Source organism: Cornus florida, unplaced genomic scaffold (genome assembly GCF_030987335.1).
Source record: "Cornus florida cultivar Cherokee Brave unplaced genomic scaffold, ASM3098733v1 CherokeeBrave_3.0.0_Hap2_Chr11, whole genome shotgun sequence".
NCBI classification, from domain to species: domain Eukaryota; kingdom Viridiplantae; phylum Streptophyta; class Magnoliopsida; order Cornales; family Cornaceae; genus Cornus; species Cornus florida.
In genome coordinates, this window is record NW_026775581.1 from 6,489,591 (window position 1) to 6,497,054 (window position 7,464).

At 37.0% G+C, this 7,464-nt stretch overlaps 1 long non-coding RNA gene across 1 annotated transcript; it reads right to left on the reverse strand.

Annotated features, from left to right (window-relative positions):
- Positions 1 to 2,917: 2,917 nt before the first annotated feature.
- Positions 2,918 to 3,995, reverse strand: LOC132285172 (uncharacterized). Its single transcript, XR_009472460.1, has 2 exons — positions 3,772 to 3,995; positions 2,918 to 3,099 (listed from the first exon to the last, which is right to left on the reverse strand). It is a non-coding gene; the product is annotated as an uncharacterized LOC132285172 (long non-coding RNA).
- Positions 3,996 to 7,464: the final 3,469 nt, after the last annotated feature.

Sequence of the window (7,464 nt, forward strand, 5' to 3'; positions counted from 1 at the left end):
ACGATATGAGTTGTGCTAGAAATGTTCTAAGGTAGCTTAGGATGCTCCCTGAGTCTAACCTTTGACATAGACGTTAGGTGGCATGACCCCTTTTGAATTGTTTCATGTTATTATAAAAATCTATAAAGAAATCGAGTCGATACATGCTCATTCTCTACGGGTAAACTTGTTTACTCACCCCAAAGTTACTAGGGGATTTGTTCAGATACAGGATTCAAGATTGGAGACTTGTACTTACCTTAGGTGATTTGTAGATTTGAAGCCTCATTTAAATGTATTCTTGTTCACATGCAAGTGTTAGCATGTTTGAGTTGCTTTTGAAATGTAATCTTTCTAACTTGGAGGCTTGACATGTCAAATGTTGTAAATGAATTGTAATAAACCCACAGGCCATTGTAGCATGTCTAGAATACCACTTTACACTTGCGTGTATGTTCACTTCATCATATAATAGCGTATAATTAAGTTTGATCATGCCACGGGGAATTCAAATAAGACTTAGGAACTCATTTCAGCCTTGATGCATAGCAGGTTCATTTTTCACGTTTTTGACTAGTTTCAGTCGACCGGTGGCCTGTTTCGGTCGACCGAACTCCTCTTGGATTTCATTGTTCAGCAAAAATCCCAACTCCAGTAGCCATTTTCACCATCGAGGCTTATTTCGGTCGACCGGTTCTTTACATCGGTCGACCGAAACTCATTTTTTTATCTCGAGCCTTAACTCGGTCGACCGGTTTCTCACTTCGGTCGACCGAACTGAGAGCTCTTTTCTCTTCTTTTTTCAGGCTTATTTCGGCAGACCGATGCTCCATTTCTGTCGACTGAAACCTTGTTGATTTTGTTTGGTTGCTGTCTCTTCAGGCTTGCACCAATTGGTTTACTTACACTCAACTTCGTTAATTATGTTTGGGCCATGTAATGGCATATGTAGTCTAGTTGAAGTAGGTTGTGTTTCCCTTGGTTGTCATTGGTGCCATAGGGTACCATTTGACCCTTTCTCTTCTAGTTTCCGCTTCTAGTTATTTCTTTTTGTTTCATAAGTTCATAGAAAGTCACTTGGGTGTCTTAGGGATGATTACTATCCCTATAAACCTTGTTTTTGGTTTCGCTTCCGCATTTCGGATCTGTTATCGGATCAACTTTCGGTTCATCACTGACACATCGGGTTGATAAACTTGGGTCGTCACAACAACCCATTCACAACCCCTTTCTCTCTCTTCCTCCTCTTGCCGCTACCCCTTCTCTCTATCACTCTCCATGATTACACCCCCCACCACTTACCATTGCCACCATCGCCGAATCGGAAGACGAAATCATCGTCGCCCATCGACATCATCACCATTATCTAATTCACCGGTGTGATTCTCCTTGGCGACAACTCGCCGCCGCCGTCGATGCCTTGTGTGTGTGTGGATATATATATGTATGTATCTATATGTACATATATATATGTGTACGTGTGTGTGTGTGTGTATAAAAATAGAAAAAAATTAGAAGCATGAAGAAATGGTTTGGTGGAATTAGTGTCGGCAATGTCATGAGAAAAAGGGCGGTTGGTATTGGGGTGGGAAGAGGAGGAAGAGAGTACGGAGAGGGCGGTTGGGGCGGCAAGAAGAGGAAGAGAGAATAGAGAAAGGAAATAAGGAAAGAAATTGGTTTACATATACTAAACCCAGAGGAGGTTAGAAAAGTAATTTCAACATTCAAATTGGTTAATATAAAAGTCAAACTTGAGGGGATGTCATTGTCCAAAAATAGGGTAACTTGTATTTGTGTGTCCTTGTGGCAAACCTCAGGGGGTGTTGCTGTACTTTACCCTTGGTTTAAAGTGACCAAAAGGCCCATCAGCTAAATGGAAAGACCCTATTAAGGTTTGCCTATTTAAATGTCAAAATCATTTGGTTTTTAGTCTGTCAAGGGCTTATACCTTCACCATTAATGTTCTTCGTGGGTCACATCATTCTTCAGGGCAATATAGTCTTTTGCCATCTTATGGTACATGATCTCATTAAGAGTATTATCCATTAAGATCTTCTCTATTCCAGAGGCATTAGAAAAGTTAGTTCATTTAAGGTATTTAGCATTTCACGTTAACGGAGAGCGTGTCAGGCTAGAGATATCCAACCTTTGGAACCTCAAAACTATTATTATTAATGGATCGAAAGGTTCATTATACTTAAATGGTATTATAACGACCCAAACCAGAGGTCCGGATCGCTAACCAGGTCCTTACCAGAACCCGAGGACATAATAGGGGTAAAATGGTCTTTTTACAATATGAAAGCATAATCCATCCTTAAACTAGTCAATTAAGGTTTTAAAAAACTATTCTAGTCATTTCATGATACTCGATGAGGTTCTATAGTCACCGGATATGAATTCCCAAAAACGCCCTTACTGGTTCAAGGCAAATTCTAACACTGTTCTGCTAAAACAACCGTAAATCTCAGCATGAGTGGAATTTGAAGATGGGGTTGGTTTCATTCGAAAGCTAACTCAAAATCCTTGAAAATGGACTCAAGAATGACCCTATTTGGGTTCGGAACGAAGAAGTTATGACCGTCTGAAGTTAAGTGATCAAAGTTGATAAGTTGACAAGGAAAAAGTGCCCACTAGGAGACTTGAACTGGTTCAAGATTCCTGAACTGAACCAGTTCAAGATGGGAAGTATGCCCACTCAAGAACCATTTGGACCCTTGAACCGGTTCAATTTGGGCTGAACCGGTTCAAAACTTCCAGAACCTTAAAAATGCCCTAGAAAGCTTTAAAATCTTGGATTTTTACTTACTTGCACTACTTTGGCCCCTATGTAACCTTATTTTAAAGCTCAAACCTTCCCCAAATCTTTCATTTGACAGTATGAAAAACATAATTAAACTCTCGTACATTCAAATAAATCGGATATACGCTCAATACATCATTTAAAGACCGAATTACACAAATCTCATTTTATACAATTTTCAAAGAATTAAATACAAGAATGAGGCCTCCATGGCCAAAATTTACATAGCTTTAATATGTAAAAAAAAAAATGAAATGGATTCCTAGTTACATCAATGTCTATGGATGTACATCATTTACCGGCCCGTCTCCGCATTCCTGAAAAATGATAATAATGATAGGGTGAGCTCAACAGCTCAGTAAAGTAAGCCTAAAGTACAATCCTAAAAATCCCGTGAGCAGCAACCAAAGAAAGGGAATCCAATAAAAGGGATCATGGGACTATGAAGCATATCAATCATACACCATTTTCACAAATTCATAAACCATTCCATCACACATAAAGATGCAAATCTCCCCCCCCCCCCCCCCCCCCCCCCTTCTTCCTTTATAACCCAACCTCACTAAAATCTTCATAACCATCACTTTAACTTACAATACAAACCACCATCTCATTTTCTAACCTACTTTCCTACATCAACCTTCATCCTCTCAACTCACCCTCATGCCAAGAATATACATGTCATATAACAATTCATCAATATACAAGTCATAGTTTACATCATAGTTACATTAAAACATTGAAACACAAAATATTAATCACACAATTCATACTTTCACATTTTCTCATAAAAAATAAATCATGCTTAGCACAAATACAAGAAAACCATCATATTCTCAACTCAAATAATTAGATCAAAACTACCTCATGCTTAACATCACAACCAAGAAGCTACAGACTAAGCATGCTTCACAATATCAAGATATTCGTGTAAGAAAATTGATAAAACTCACTAAAATCATAGGAATTTATACTTTAAACTTCCCTACCTCAATGAAGCAAACCAAACAAGGCCTAAGGCCTCCCAAAATTCGAAATCCTTCCAAAAACAAGCAAGAGTGGTCTTGAATGAAAGCCTAAAAGATGATAAGCAACTTCCCTTCTTTGATCTTAACTATATCTCACTCTAAACCCAAAAAAATTAGGTTGAAGTATGTAATATATAGATGTGCATATATAGAGATTGAGAGAGAGAGAGAGAGAAGTCTAGAGAGAAAAGAAGATTCTGGAAATGAGGAGGAAAGGGTGGCTTGGCTTATCATCAATTTGGTTCTAAGGCCAAAAAATGTGCCATGTGTCCAATTCTTGTGGACTTCTAAATTTGGGCAAAGTTACCTCTTTGCCCATGGTATTCCATTGTAATAACATTTCTACCCCCAAAATATCTACCACTAATATATAGATATAGATGTATACATAAATGTGAGAAAAGTCCATTATGCCTCTTTCTTAAAATGACATAACCAGGAGAAGTTCCCGAGTCCGAAAATTGTCCCGACTTCTGAAAAATTCTAAAAATGAAACCGTCACTTCTAATGGACTTAAAATGATTAAAAAAACACTTCTAAAACCCTCGGCTTAAAAAAAATTACCAAAATGTCCCTCGGGGACAGTATGGCACGCAAAACGAGGCGAGGATTAAAATAATCCAGAAAAATCAAATAAATTCTAGAAATTAGAAAATAGTGAAAATTGGTAACATTGCAGGTATCCGAAAGATTGTGAATTTGACGAATGTGTATAACACGAGTCGTATAAATATCCATGGTGACTCTCCCACTCTATTCATGAACCTACAAACCACAAGCGAACTCCCTGGTGGCTCTCCCTCGGTATTAGAGAACCTGTAAACCATAGGCAAACTCCCTGGTGGACATGATTTGGTATGGTTCCCAATCTTAAAAAATTAAAGTGTGAACATGACAATTTTTCAAAAGTGGACTTTTTAGTTCACCTTGAAACACTAAGCTTAATTTACAATGGATACAAAACGTGTTCCCATCTTGATAGGTTGCCCCAAAAACTTAACAGCCTTACTTTATCAAACTTCCGTCTACCATAGGATCAAATGTCAATCTTGGGGAGTTTACCCAACCTCAAGGTTTTCAAATTGTCATACAAGACATTTGAGGGACCAAGTTGGAGCACAAGTGATGGGGAGTTTCGCAAACTCAAATTTTTGAAACTCAGGGGCCTAGACATTAGGCAATGGAACATCTCTAGCAATCATTTTCCTAGCCTTCAAACATTGGTGTTGGATGACTCTGAACTACTTGAAGAGATCCCATCAAGTCTAGGGGATGTATCTACTCTAGAGATGATTCAGGTATATTGGTGTAGCCACTTTAAGGAAAAATCTGCCCGGCAAATTCAAGAAGAGCAAAAGATCATGGGATATGATGGGCTTAAGGTTGTTATCTATTCTTTAAATCATAATGAGGTAGTCTTCGAGGATATGGACGGAGATGAATGAAGCACACTCCACCTCTTTGATCATGCAAAAGAGTCGACCAATTTAGACGATGTTTTAATGAATGTAATAACTTTTGAAGACCCATCAATATGAAATTTTTTTATTTTATTTTTATTTTTATTTTTTATGTGTGTGTGTTTTCATTTCTCTATATGTGTATGTGACCCATCAATCTGCTTTCATTTTTCTTTACCTTATTAATCTCTCAAAATGATGAGAAGCTCTTGGTCTTTTTATTGACTCCGTAGCATGTATGATAATTTTAGAAAATGCAATTCAAGTGTCACGCCCAAAACATGCTTGTCAAGTGTTACGCCCAAAACAATAGCTCCCTCTTTCTTGGGAAAAAAGATGACTAACTTTTGGCCTCTTCATGTTGTTTTTTTTCTTTTCTGTGTCTGTATGTGACCTATCAATCTACTTTCATTTTTCTTTTCCTTACTAATCTCTCAAAATGATGAGAAGCTCTTGGTCTTTTTATTGACTCCGCAGCATGTATGATAATTTTAGAAAATGCATTTCAAATGTTAAGCCCAAAACATGCTTGTCAAGTGTTATGCCTAAAACAACAGCCCCCTCTTTCTTAGGAAAAAAGATTGACTAACTTTTGGCCTCTTCATGTTGTTTTTCAAACCATTGTTTAGTTTCCAATCAACCCCATTAATTACATGCCTAGGGGTGAAATTAGCACCTAATATGATGAAGGCACATGCTTTGGTAAAGTCCTCATTGTGCATTTTTTCGCCATTTTTATGCATCATTAGCTTCAGGATGATCATGTGTGAATTTCCACATAAATTTTAGGCTCTATTTGATTGAGTTGTGCTATTTAAACTGAGGAGATGGGCGGAAATACAAATTCGGCGGCCTCTTCTCAGCCTAAATAAAGAGCTATCACTTAATGGAATTGAGTCTGCTCCTGATAGTGTCCTGATGAGTTTTTCCTTTTTACTACTTAATCAGCGCTTGGGGAGATAACAATTTCCCTCTAAAGGCTCTAGAATTTCTGTACAACTAGATAGTGTAAACAAAAGCATTGAAAGCAAGATAAGAGTTGAATGGGCAGGCATTAGGAATGTTAAGGTAAGAATATTGAGTCTATTCCTGTTTCTTGCCATCAAAGTCTAGTCACATTGCCACTAGCTCTACCTATAATGCTTTTCCTTGTGTAAATTATAAATATAAAAAAGACACTAGATACATTTCACTGAAAGCAAGGTAATATGTGACTGAATAAATACTTCCAAAATAACATATGATAAATATACCAACCATGTAACATGTCACGAGAAACAATATGGTTCTTGAAACACAGCTCATTAAATAAAATAAAATAAGAGAAACAAAATTTCATATATTTTGTCTACGTACTTGTCATCCATTCGTTAAACATGTTAGCTGTTAAGTTTTCTCTCTAAGCTCTCCATTCATATGATGTTTCAAACATGGTGATTAAACCACCACATGCTTCATTTAGATCAAATTCTCAGCTGGGGAAATGGAATCATCCATCCAAACATCTTCGTTTATTTCCTGGTAGCAACATAAGGTGCATATGCATTAGAAATTTATATGTTTTGCTTCTTTTTTCCGTAGACTATCTAATAGCTGCATGAGCCACAATACAAAATAAAATACATTAAGTTTAAAAAATAAAAATAAAAATAAAAATAAGAAAGAAGAAGAAGAAGAAAAGAACACTGTAAATTCTTAAGAAACCACTTGACACTCAAAAGGCTAATGAAGGAAAAGATATATGCTCTTAGAAGAAAGAATTCTAAAAACTGCATATAGAAGCCAATAAATGTCAAATTAACAAATGTTTCCAGTGAAAACCAAATTAGAGGAGCATTCACTCCTCATCTGCTAAAGATTTTTTTGTTAAGGTATGCCAAACTAGTACACAATAGTTAATCAAAGATATAGGGAATCTTAATGAATGAAATTCACCAATGCACCATATGGCAATTGTCAAGATTTGCCCAAATCCCTGAAACTCCAAGATACATGTAACTAACATTGATCCTTGTAAGTTCTCTCTCCAAACAAGTTTGGATTCCTCATCCGAGAGAAGCTCAAGGACATAAGACCCTGAGAAAAGATGCACAACGTTACCATTTATTATGTCTACACTTCTTAAGTACGGGTACTTAAATCCTGGACCTTGTACTTTGAAAGGTGAGGAAGTACCACTAGGCTACAGCCTTTG